This window comes from Myodes glareolus, chromosome 12 (genome assembly GCF_982192425.1).
Source record: "Myodes glareolus chromosome 12, mMyoGla1.1, whole genome shotgun sequence".
Taxonomy (NCBI): Eukaryota; Metazoa; Chordata; class Mammalia; order Rodentia; family Cricetidae; genus Myodes; species Myodes glareolus.
This window is the reverse complement of record NC_142037.1, coordinates 5,791,739-5,803,840: the sequence shown is the minus strand read 5'-3', so window position 1 is coordinate 5,803,840 and position 12,102 is coordinate 5,791,739. Positions and strand designations below refer to the sequence as shown.

General features: G+C 44.6%; 1 pseudogene; it reads right to left on the bottom strand.

The window, feature by feature from the left end:
* Nucleotides 1-10,926: 10,926 nt before the first annotated feature.
* On the bottom strand, nt 10,927-11,408 carry LOC125395207 (prohibitin 1 pseudogene; annotated as a pseudogene).
* Nucleotides 11,409-12,102: the final 694 nt, after the last annotated feature.

The window sequence follows — 12,102 nt, the reverse complement described above, 5'->3', positions numbered from 1 at the left end:
TCTCTCTACCCCTCTCCCCTTCTCCCCTCTCCTTCCCTTCTGCCACTCTTGTCCTTAGGGACATTTCTCTACACCCCTCTCTGCCACCTTCTCTCACCTTTTCCAATAAACCTCCCTGCTATATAGTGTGACTTCTCTTTGTGGCATTTTAAAAATCACAACAGTAGGGGCTAGAGAGATGGCTCAGAGGTTAAGAGCACTGCCTGCTCTTCCAAAGGTCCTGAGTTCAATTCCCAGCAACCATATGGTGGCTCACAACCATCCGAAATGAGGTCTGGAGCCCTCTTCTGGCCTGCTGTCATACAGACAGAATATTGTATACATAATAAATAAATAAATATATAAAAAATAAAAAAATCACAACAGTATATTCTAACAAAAATAATCTTAAATTTTCCATATCAATGTAAAATATTTAAAACTAGCAGTTGCTTTTTAAAAATAGATTCAATAATCTACCCTTTCATCCTATCACAGCGCAAACACAGACTTGTCCTTTGAGTCCTGATACGGCACATTCAGCTCAGCCCGTATCTCAACACTTTTCTAAATCCATCCCCCTAACCAATCACAAAGGCTCAGAAATGACATGTTAAGTAGTCACAGCAACTACCCTACTTCTCTGGTACTGGTTTTCTATACTACTTAGACTTTTTATCACAGTGGAAAACTCCTGAGAGAAGTCATTTAAAAGGAGGAATATATTTATTTTGGCCTCAGCTTCAGTCCATCATGGTGAGGAGAGCAAAACAGAACAGAACAACTCACCCTCTACAGCTTTGTAACCAGGCTCTCAGCCTATGGGATGGGGCCACTTGTATTCAAGGTGAGTCTTTCCTACCGAAGTCATTCTTTCTGAAAATACATCAGGGACAAACCCTGAGATGGGCTTTACCAACTTTAAGTGTTTCTCATGCCAATCAAGTTGGTAATAAAAAATTAACCATCACAATTCTCGTGGGGGCACTTGGGAAATAGGATACTTAGAAGAATCTAGATAACAATGAGTTTTTAGACATAGGGAAAGGGTGGATCTTCCTAACAGGGCTAAGATTTTAGGTACAAGGATCAGTTTATCTATGTTCTCAGGGTTAAGACTGTGGGCAAGATGGGAAACTCCAATGGGGATGGCTGAGTCGAGATGTGTGCAGCTCTCAACACCTAGGAATAGAGCACAGCCTGACGAAATATCCAATCAGAATGAGCTAGTAAGGGGAAATGAAATCAGAGACCCAGACAGGAATCAGTTAAAAACTGAGCCTAAGACCTGAAACCCAAAGATCTGCAGGATTTGAAGCTCTTGAGAATTCAAGTGCTTAGTAACAAAGAATCCCTGAAAGGAAGGCAACCTTTCTCCTCACCCTGTATTTCCAATAAAGGCCTGCGTGAAGGAGGTAAGTGAGAGCCTCTGGTGTCAAACCAAAACCAAGGTGGGTGACCCAGCGTCTTCTCCTGACCTAGGCAAAGGTACCATGTTACAATATAATATGAAGAGATTGGTTAGAACAATGGGTTGAGGCATTGAGCTCTTTTGTTTGATTGTTTTTCAAGATAGGGCTCCTCTCTGTTGCCCTGGAACTCACTTCATGAACCAGGCTGCCTTTGAACTCACAGAGATCTGCCTGCTTCTGCCTCCTGAGTGCCGGGATTAAAGGCGTGTGCTACTGCCACCACGCAGGCCAGCACGGAGCATCCTGAATATATCTCTTGAGCCACTGATCTCCTAGCTTCTGGATGTTATAATTCTTTGAAATTGTTCACTGACTAAAAATGTGAAGCTTGGGTGCCATGTCTCAGCCTTCAGGACATGCATGTGAAGAGGAAGCTCACTTGACTACTACCCCTTTGTGGCCATGGGTCTGATGGATGGCAAAGGACCCTTCAGAGTTAGCTCTGAATGACCTAGGCTCACCTGTTCTTTCCTTTGAGCCTGTAAGGCCGATACTTAATGACACCAGGAACACATGGGCAAGAATAGATGGAGTCCATCCCAAACTTTGCTGTCTTTGGCTAACTCCCTGAGTCTGCCCCTTGTAACTCACTCTCTGTCTCATGTTTTCTCAACCTCAACACCTTAATTTTGAGTTCAGTCATTCTTTGCTAGATGTAGCAATGTTTTGCATTACAGAGTGTTAGCTTCCCACTAGAGTCAGTAGCATACTCATAGCTCTGACAACCCAAATTTACCACCCAAATTGGAAACCACTGTTTTATTTAAGTAGGGAGGCCACACAGTAAACTGAGCATGTGTCTAAACAGAGGCCTGGCTCTGTCCTGGGCTAGCTGTGCTCAGACATTTGTACTATTTTTTATATGACCCTGAACTATTTCCTGCTAAATGTTACTAACTTCCCAGAAGCCCAATTTTCCCACTCAGAGAAAATAAAAATAAGAGTCCCAGAGTCTGTAAAATGATTAGAGTGCTTGGCACCTGAACATTCCAATACCTATGGGTTATTATTAATCCATGTCCCCTAAGGGCTCTACCCTTGCCTTGAAGATGACTACAAACTGCCCTTAACTAGCTTATAAAATACTCTGTGTGATCTGACCTTGTCATTCCAGCTTGCTTTCTCTACTCCAAACTTGACACCAGTACTGTTGACTGCTTGTGCTTTCAGAACAGCCAAATTTTTTATGGCTCCTGTGGTCTCTGAATGCATTATGTTGTTCCCTTCATCTGGACTCTCTTGCTGTCCCGTGACTAACTCCTCCACACCCTCTAGGTCTCGGATTGAATATCGTTAGGTCCAGGAGGGTTTTCATCCCCGGGTCTGGACCAGAGAGCCGCCTTTGCAGTTCACTGCTGCCTGCGCCGCCCGTCATCAGGCATGGTCACTGCCTGGTTATGTCTGAATCACTCTGCAAATTTTGATCTGTGAGGTAAAGGATGCGATCTTGCACAATATTGAGTCTCCAAAACTAAACCCAGTGTTGGACATCCATCAGAGACTACGTAATATTTGTCAGATCCATGATGGAATTTCCAAACTGTTTTAGCACCAATATGGAAAGAGACTTTTTCTCTTCCCGGCAGTTAGCTGTATACTAGCCTTTCCATGGAAAAGACCAGGCTTTCCCCCACTCCTCCAGCTTCCTAGTTTCTCATATGTTATCTCTCTCACTCCTTTAACTTTCTAGAGATGGTCCAACTGCCCGTTTTAACTATTTTTTTTTTATTACTCCTTGGCACTATCATGCCTAGCTAACTGCTGTGGGGCAATGGTCTTGTACCTTGTAAAGATTTGTCAGCTATACTGGTTTAATAAAATGCTGATTGGCCAGTAGCCAGGCAGGAAGTATAGGCAGGGCGACCAGAACAGGAGAATTCTGGAAATTGGAAAGGCTGTCTGCAGTTGTCACCCAGCCGCAACCACAGAGAAAGAAAGATTAGAATGCTTCACTAATAAAGGTGCCAAGGCACGTGGCTAACACAGACAAGAATTATGGGTTAATGTAGGATGTAAAAGTTAATAAGAAGCCTGAGCTAATAGGCCAACCAGTTTATAATTAATGTAGACCTGTGTGTGGGGTTTCTTTTTTTTTTTTTTTTTTTTTGGCTGAACGGTTATAGGATCAGGCAGGACAGAAATCTCTGTTAACAGCCAACTGTACCTTTTTTATTATTGATTTATTTTTGAGACAAGTTCTCATGTATCCCAAGTGGCCTCAAACTATATAGCCTGGAACATCTCTGTTATCTTCCTGCCTCTACCTTCCCAAGTGCTGGGAGTCTACCAGCACACTTGGCTTACGGAATACTAAAAATGGAACCTGGGTTTCTTGCATTCTCTGTAAATACTCTACCAACTGAGCTACAAACCCCGCCCTACTGGTGCATTTTGAAAGGAGCCTTTGTAGTTTGACTTCTGGGGTTTCTAAGTGCCACCTCACTAGGGGGGACTCCAGTTAAGACAGTCAGCAGTGTCTGAGAATGCACAAGCAAAAAGCAGACGTGGAGACAGAGTCCTAGTGCAGCGGATCTCACACTTGCTCACGCTGCAGCACTTTAAGACAGCTCCTCATGTTGTGGTGACCTCAACCATAAAATGGTTTTCCTTGCTACTTCCTAACCATAATTTTGCTACTATTATGAATTATAATATTAACACCCGTGTTTTCCGATGGTCTTAGGTGACCCCTGTAAAAGGGTCATTCATCACCCCCAAAGGGTGATGACCCACAGGTCACCTTATCTCATACTGCCTTAAGAAATCAAAAGGGAAGGCAGAGCCAGCTTCAGGCTCCCTCCGCCCTCCTCAGTAAGAGGAAGGAACTTCAGAGCTTAGTCATTTCCACTGGGTTGGGCTCCACCTGGGAGTCTTAGTCACCACACAGGTGCCTAGGAGGGAGAGGTGCTGCCTAACATGACACACTGCTTGTCCAGGAAGGAGTTTAAGCCCTAGGGGGAAATTATTGGGGGTTCCAGGGACCATTCCAAGGCATGCTATGTGGATTTTGGAGGCCCAGGCCAACAGCAAAACCTAAGAATAGAAAAATGAAGAGTCCAAGGCTCCTCTTCCTCTCTTTCCCCTTCCTTCCCTGCCCAGAGGACACATCTTCGTTGGCCTCTCAGTATCTCAGTGGACTGACTTCCTCAACTACCCTAAGAGGACTTGAGTATATTCCCTGCTGGTTCTGGAATATTAGATATACATGCTATTTCTCATCTTCTCTTTCCTAGCTGAGAATCAAATCTAGGGTATAAGAAGAAGCATCAATGAGAGAGCTGACTCTCAGGGCAGTGTCAACTGTTGACCAGGCCTTTCAGCCATGCCAGGGGCTTCCTGGAGCAGGCCAGAACAGCTCACCCCAGGAATGAGCTGGACTTTAAGATGGGGATTTCCCTTCTGCTCGACTTTCACATCCTCCCAGGAACCATTTTCACTTCTGATGATCTGTACTGTGATAGACTGAATAACGTCCCCTCAAAGATGTCTGTGTCCTCAGCGCTGGAACGTATGAACAACACATCGCCTTGCACTGCAAATGAGACTTTGCAATACTGAAAGTACTGCGATGAGGACATTATTCCAGATTATGTAACTGAACCAATGCAGTCGCCAGTGTCCTTCTAAGAGGAAAACAGAAGGACTAAAATGAATGAAGGGGATGCTGCAGTGAAATCAGAGATTAGAGTAATATGAGCCAGGGAATACAGCTTCTGGAAGCTAGCAAGAGCAAAGAAACTGATTTTTCCTAAAGCTTTTCTTTAACTTTTTGACACATTTTGTACTTTTAAACTTAGAAATACAAAGTAATACATTTGCATGCTTTTAAAGGCCAGTGTGCTTAGGGTATGGACTTCTTTGAGAGAACATCATTCAGACTATCACAGCAAAAATGTGAAATTAATGTGGATGTTAGTATCATGAGTAGGGTGTTCCTGTAATAAATACTTTAAAAAGAAAAACTGGGGCTGGAGTGATGACTCCATGGTTAGGAGCACTGACAGCTCTTCCAGAGGACCCAGGTTCAAGTCCCAGCACCCACATGGCAGCTCACAACTGACTCCAGGATCCAACACCTCACACAGACATACAAACAGGCAAAACACCAATGCACATGGAATAAAAATAATTTATTTTTATTTTTTTAATTTTATTTTATTTTTGTTTTTTCGAGACAAAGTTTCTCTGTGTAGCTCTGACTGTCCTGGACCTCACTCTGTAGACCAGGCTGGCCTCGAACTCACAGAGATACGCCTGTCTCTGCCTCCAAAGTGCTGGAATTAAAGGCATGCACCACCACCACCTGGCATAAATAAATTTTTAAGTGAGTGAAAAATCAAATGGGGGGCTGAAGAGATTACTCAGTGCTTAAGATAGCTCATAGTTGGCTTTCAAAGGACCTGGGTTCAATTTTTAGCACCCACATGGCAGTTCACTATGTCTGTAATCCATTTCCAGAGACTCTGGCATCCTCACACAGACATACATGCAGGCAAAACCCCAATGTACATAGTAAAATAAATAAAAAAACAAATAGTGGGACTAGAAAGGTGGCTCAGAAGTTCAGAGAACTTACTGCTCATGCAGAAGACAGAACTCAGTTCCCAGTACCCACACGGGACAGCCTACAACAGCCTATAACACCGGCTCTAAGGGGTCTAATGCTCTCCTTTTGACCTCTAAGGATACCTGCATACACATGGTATACATATATAGGCACACACATCTCTAAATCTCTAAATAGCAGAATGCCCAATAAATGGAAAATTTTTAAGGGGTGGATTACAACACTTACAAGGTGTTAAAAATTCTGCTGGTGAGAGACTGAAGTGATCACAGAGGAGAAACCTGCATCCTTTGGAGCTACCAATATTATTATTATTATTACTGTTATTATTCTCTCTTTGTTATGAGAGAAGGAGCACAGTATGTGAAAGTCAGAAAGGACAACATTCTGACTAAGTCTCCCCATTTGTCTGAGCTAGGTCTCTTTTGTCTCTGCTACTGTGCTGCTTATACCAGCTTCCAGGAGGCTATGGAACCTCTACCTCCCACCTCACCCTCACTAGGATTATAGAAGTGCACTGATCCTTCTGCCTCTACCGCTGGAGTGCTGAGATTATAGGTGTGTGCCACCTGTTACAGGTTATGTAGCACTGGGGTCAAACCCTTCGCTCTACTAACTTAGGCCCATCCTCTTACCAAGAAATGCATATTGTCTTGGACAATATCTAAATCCGGACAAACAAAATATGGGTACAAACAAGGACATCAAAAATAGTTCTGGTTAGGGCTTATAAGGAAATGAGAAACAGTTTATTAGAAACTGTAACAAGGGGATAGAAGTTGTTAGATAGCTGAATTGTGTCCGACAGTTCTATGGAAAGTAAAAGTTATAAATGTAGAGGAAGAGATGGCCGTGAGGGGGCGGGGAGCTGGGATATGTTGGGCAGCCTTTGGTTGGAGCCTTAGACGAATCGTGGGGCCAGTATGTATAATCCCATAAAGAGGTCTTTGAAAAGTCTAGGCTAAGTCAAACAGCTCCTCAACATGGGATTTTTTAAGCCATAATGATGTCTCTTATTTAATGAAGTTAATGCATTTGTCACATGAATGGTCCATAATATTTGTTTGAAACAATATCCCTGTACCTATTATGCTGCCTTTAAATCCAGGAGCCTACTGCAGAAACCTCTGGAGTGATGGAGCACAGGCAGCCCTACCACACCCAGTCTCATAAGTTTCTCCTTTTTGTTGAGTCTTTGGGAATTTTACCCCAAAGTTATACTTGTTTCCTAGTCCTTCCATGCCTGCACCCAACCCTTATGACCTCTTCCCCGCCGCCCCCCTCAAAAAAAAAATAAAAAATAAAACAAGTCTAATTTGTGTTATCTGTATACTCACTGGATCGTGGTCAAACTCTCAGGGCCGGCCCCTTAAGTAGACCTGATCGCTCCCCTCCCGCACCCCCCACCATAATAGTCACCTGTTGTGAAGAACTAGCTTCAGCATCTTGACCACTCTTTTAAGAATTCTCTTAGGTGGCTTCCTGTCTAGGCTCTTACTTGTGTTGGGGGGGGGGGCGTGTAATGGGATGGTGAGGTTTGTCACAGATGCCTCCTAAGTCCCTCTTTCTAAACTGCACCTGATTCATCGATGCCACTTCAAAAGGAGCTTCTTTGCTCTTTACAGTCAGGAGAAGGACGCATTATGAACCTTCCACAAGTTCTCTGCTCGTAGCACAGACCACAAACCTGGTCCCAGCTGCAGTACAACCACCAACCTCGACAAGGCCCTTGGAGACAGTCAGGCCACAGATACCAACCTGGTGACAGCGCAGGTCACTCAGATCAATATGGCCCCCAGTCAACGGGCATCAATATGACTCAATATGACTTCAGGCAGCAACCCAGACTATGGACATCACCTGGCTTTCGGTGGCATATACCACAGGCGTCAACACGGATTCTGATTGCAGCAGGACCTTGGCCCCAGACATAGCCCTTGGCAGCAATACAGATCTGGATATCGCCAGATGGCGGTGCAAAACCCTCCCAGCAGCCTGATCCTCCATGCACCATCCCCTTCTCTCTCTCTCTCTCTCTCTCTCTCTCTCTCTCTCTCTCTCACCATATACTTGCTCCTCAGAGCGGTGGTTGGGCAGCATGCTGGCCTGTGTGTCATCTGCCCACCTGCGCGGCAAGGCAACCTTCTCATAGGATTCTTAAGAATTTAATGTCTATGTCACAAGTTCCAGAACAACACACTAACTGTCTAATGTCAGTAGAAACACCAGCAGCTTGGACGAAGAAGGACAAAATCAGAAGACTGCGTCCCAGCATTTGGAAAGAGATGGGTTCGTTGGAGACAAACCTGGGAAGACAGTCAGACCCTTCTCAAAAACAAGGTGTGTGTGTGTAGGGAAAGGAAGGCTGTTGACACGATTCCTGTCGGGCAGGACACAGTCTGGCAAGCGTACTGTGCACAATGAGGGCACACCTGTGCTTACTGGTGTAAGCACAGACTGGTGGCTTACTTTTAGCCTTCCATTTTATCCTTTTTTGAACGGGAATGTCTAATATTACCCTCTGTCTGTCCCTGAGAACAGATACTTTCTGTCTTAAGTCTCACTGGTTTACAGGTACAAAGGAAGGACGCCTTAGGATGGGCTATGCCCAACGTCTCACCCACATCTTATTTACATTATTCATATTATGAAATGATGAGATTTAAATGAGGATTTTGTACTTGAGTAGACGTAGAGGGTGAGCTTTTCGAGGATGTTGGGATGAGGTAAACATAATAAGAGACAAATGTGAATCTTTGGAAGCTAAAGGGCAAAGTGTGGTACACTGCCTCTGTACTAGCTATCCCAATGTTCTCAACCTGTGGGCCGCTACCCCTTTGGGGTCGAATAGCCCTTTCACAGGGGTTGCCTAAGACCATCAGAAAATACTGGTACTTACGTTATGATCACAACAGTAATGAAGTCACAGTTATGAGGTAGCAGTGAAGATAATTTTATGGTTGGGGTCCCCACAACATGAGGAACTGTAGTAAAGGGTGGAGGTGTTAGGAAGGTTGAGAACCATTAAGAGATGGATTCTCATCCTTGGAACCTGAGACTATGTTAGTTTATATGCTAAAGGAACTAGGAGAAGTGATTAGGCCTTTCTTCCTTTATCTCTTTCATGTATATTTATATTGGTGTGTGTGCAAGCCTGTGTGTTTATGTGTGTGAGAGAGTTTGTATATATGTGGGTACAAATGTGCATGTGGACATGCATGTAGAGGCCCAAAGTCTTGCTCAGTTACTTTCCATCTTATTCATTAAGGCAGGCTCTCTCAGCTGAACCAAGAACTCACCTGCATGTCTATTCTCGCTAGCCATTTTGCTCCAGTGAATCCATGTCTCAGCCTTCGGAGCTCTGGAATTCCGGACATGCAAGTCACCACACCATCTGGCATTTACATGGATTCTAGGGATACAAACTTCAATCCTCACATTTAGTGACAAGCACTTTAACCACAAAGCCAGCTCCCGAAAACCCAAGGACTTGAGGATAGAGGTGTTATTTTAGAAATACTGAGTGGCGCCCGTGTAATCACAATGTTTAAGTGGATAGTTGTAAAGGGGAACAAAGAAGGCATGGTGGCAAATGCACAGAACCTCAGGACGCAGGGGGAGATAAAGAGTGCTGCATTACTCTGGCTGCATCACAGCACGTGTTGAGACCCTGTCTCAGAATGAGTGAGGAAGATGCAACAGCAGAGGCCAAGATAAGTGATGCTGGGTCAGAAGCCAAGAAACTAGAGCTGCTTCTAGAAGCCAGAAAGGGAATGAAATCAATTCTTTCCCAAGAACTCCTGGAAGGAACCCCACAGTGGTGCCCAGGTTAAATTTTTGACCTTGAGAATTATAAGACATTTGAGTTATTTGAAGTCACTAAGTTTATAGTAGCATGCTGTGGAAAAATGTAAAAATTTGTTACTTGTATTTTAATAAAATGATAATTGGTCAGTAGCCAGGCAGGAAGTAGAGGCAGGGCAACCAGAACAGGAGAAACTTTGGTCAATAGTGGCATGGTACAGTAGCAGAAAAAAAAATAATAGACTTTGGGGGAGGATTCCCAACAAGGTTCCTCTGTGTAGCCCTGGCTATCTTGGAACTCACTCAGTAGACCAGGCTGGCCTTGAACTCACAGAGATCCACCTGCCTTTGTCTCCCAGTGCGGGGAATAAAGGAGTGCACCACCACAGCCTGGCCTAAAAACCTCTTCCCTTCCCTTATTAAGCTCCTGACATACTTTTCCACTTTTCTTTTATTTACTCTTTAGGGTTTTTGATTTAAGATTTGTTTCTGTCTCTGAGTTATGCATGTGTCGGTGTGAGGATGTGTGCACATGTGAGCGCAGGTGCCTGTGGACTCCAGAAGAGGTGCCAGATCCCCTGGAGCTGGAGTTACACACGCAGTTGTGAGCCTCGAAATGTGGGGTCTGGGAACTGAACTTAGGTCCTATGGAAGGGTAATACGTGCTCTTAACTGTTGATCCATCCCTCCAGCCCCAGTGTTTAGGTTTTCCGAAGTTTATCTATTGTTTGTCGTTTGTGGGGGCAGATAGTGCAAATTCGTGGCGGTTAGAAGACAGCTTGCTGAGAGCCAGTTCTCTCCTTCCACCATGTGCGTCCTAGGGATTAAACAGGTACCTTTCATCCCCTGAACCAGCCCACTGGTCCTCTTCCACCTTTCTCTGGACTTTCAGACGGAGACTCTATGCCTAACCTCTCCCTAAGCGATTGTTTCCTTGGTACTCTTTTTTTTTTTCTTTGTTTCAAGTGATTTTGGTTTTTATTCAGAATGATCGAGGCCACAGCCTAGTTAGCTCGGGAGGCTGGAGGAGCACTGACCCCCGGCTGCAGAGAGCTGGTAAGCAAAGTCCTCACAGTTTCCAGCTTGCACAGCTCAATCAAGCCATCACCTGCGGTGGACATGCAGGATGAGCCCAAACGTTGCTGCTCTCTCTATAAGGTCATCGCTCTCACTGGGTGATTAATTCTCCAGCATCAAAGCGAGCCACCACCAACTTTAGCATCTCTGTGGTGATGAATGGCAGCATGCGCTCATCATAGGCCTCACCGATGCTGGTGTCAATACCAGGAAGTGGGCTGGCCACCGGCTGGAAGAGAATGCATAGTGTGATGTTGAGATTCTGCAAATCTTTGCTCTCAGTGATGACTGGTATATTCCACGCACACAAGTGGCAGTCAAAGATAATTGGTTTCTTTACCCAAGGGATGAGAAAGTGAGTCCCTCCCAATAGCACAATGTACTGTACTCCACTGAGTAGGTCAAAGATGACAGCTCTGTGCCCAGCATCCACACTATTCCACCACACCTCCTGCAGCTGCTTAAGTTAGGCCGAACTTTCCAATGGACTCAAACCCTTTGGCAGCCATGATTCCCTCTGTCTCACCTACTCACTCCTGCTTTCACGCTGACCTCCCCAGGAAACCCCCAGCTTCACACCTCCTTGGCATCTTTCACCATCCTGTTTCCCAACCCTACTCATATCTGTCTCTTCCTTTCTTTAGTTGATGATTTTAAACCCTCTATGTTAAAATCACATGGGGGAAATTTTGAAAAATATTCCTTTTCCATCTCAGACCTCACTAAATTAGACTTTCTTGAGATGTAGCTTAATGAGATTTAGGTAATGTTTAAAAACTCCCAAAGTGGGTCTTTTTTGTTTCATGTTTTTGATGAAATGCAGTTTTAATTCCTGGTCCTCCAGTCTTAGCCTCCCTGAGCGTAGGGATCAAACATGTGCCAGCTTCCTTTTCCTCTGGTAATCATTCTCCTGCTCCTTCCCCTCTTCTTTTTTCTTCTCATTTTCCCACCTGCCACTCCCCATATTCTTCCTCAGATTTATTTTATGTGTATGAGATTTTACTGGAATGTATGTCTATATCAAATGCATGTCCTGTGGCAGTTAAAAGAAGGCATTGGATCCCCAGAAATGCTATAGCTGATTGTGAGCTGCCACGGGGGTTCTGGGAATTAAACCTGGGTCCTCTGCCAGAGCAACAAGAGCTCCTAACCACTGAGCCATCTCTCCAGCCCCTCCAGCAATTCTAATATGCCTCCAACATG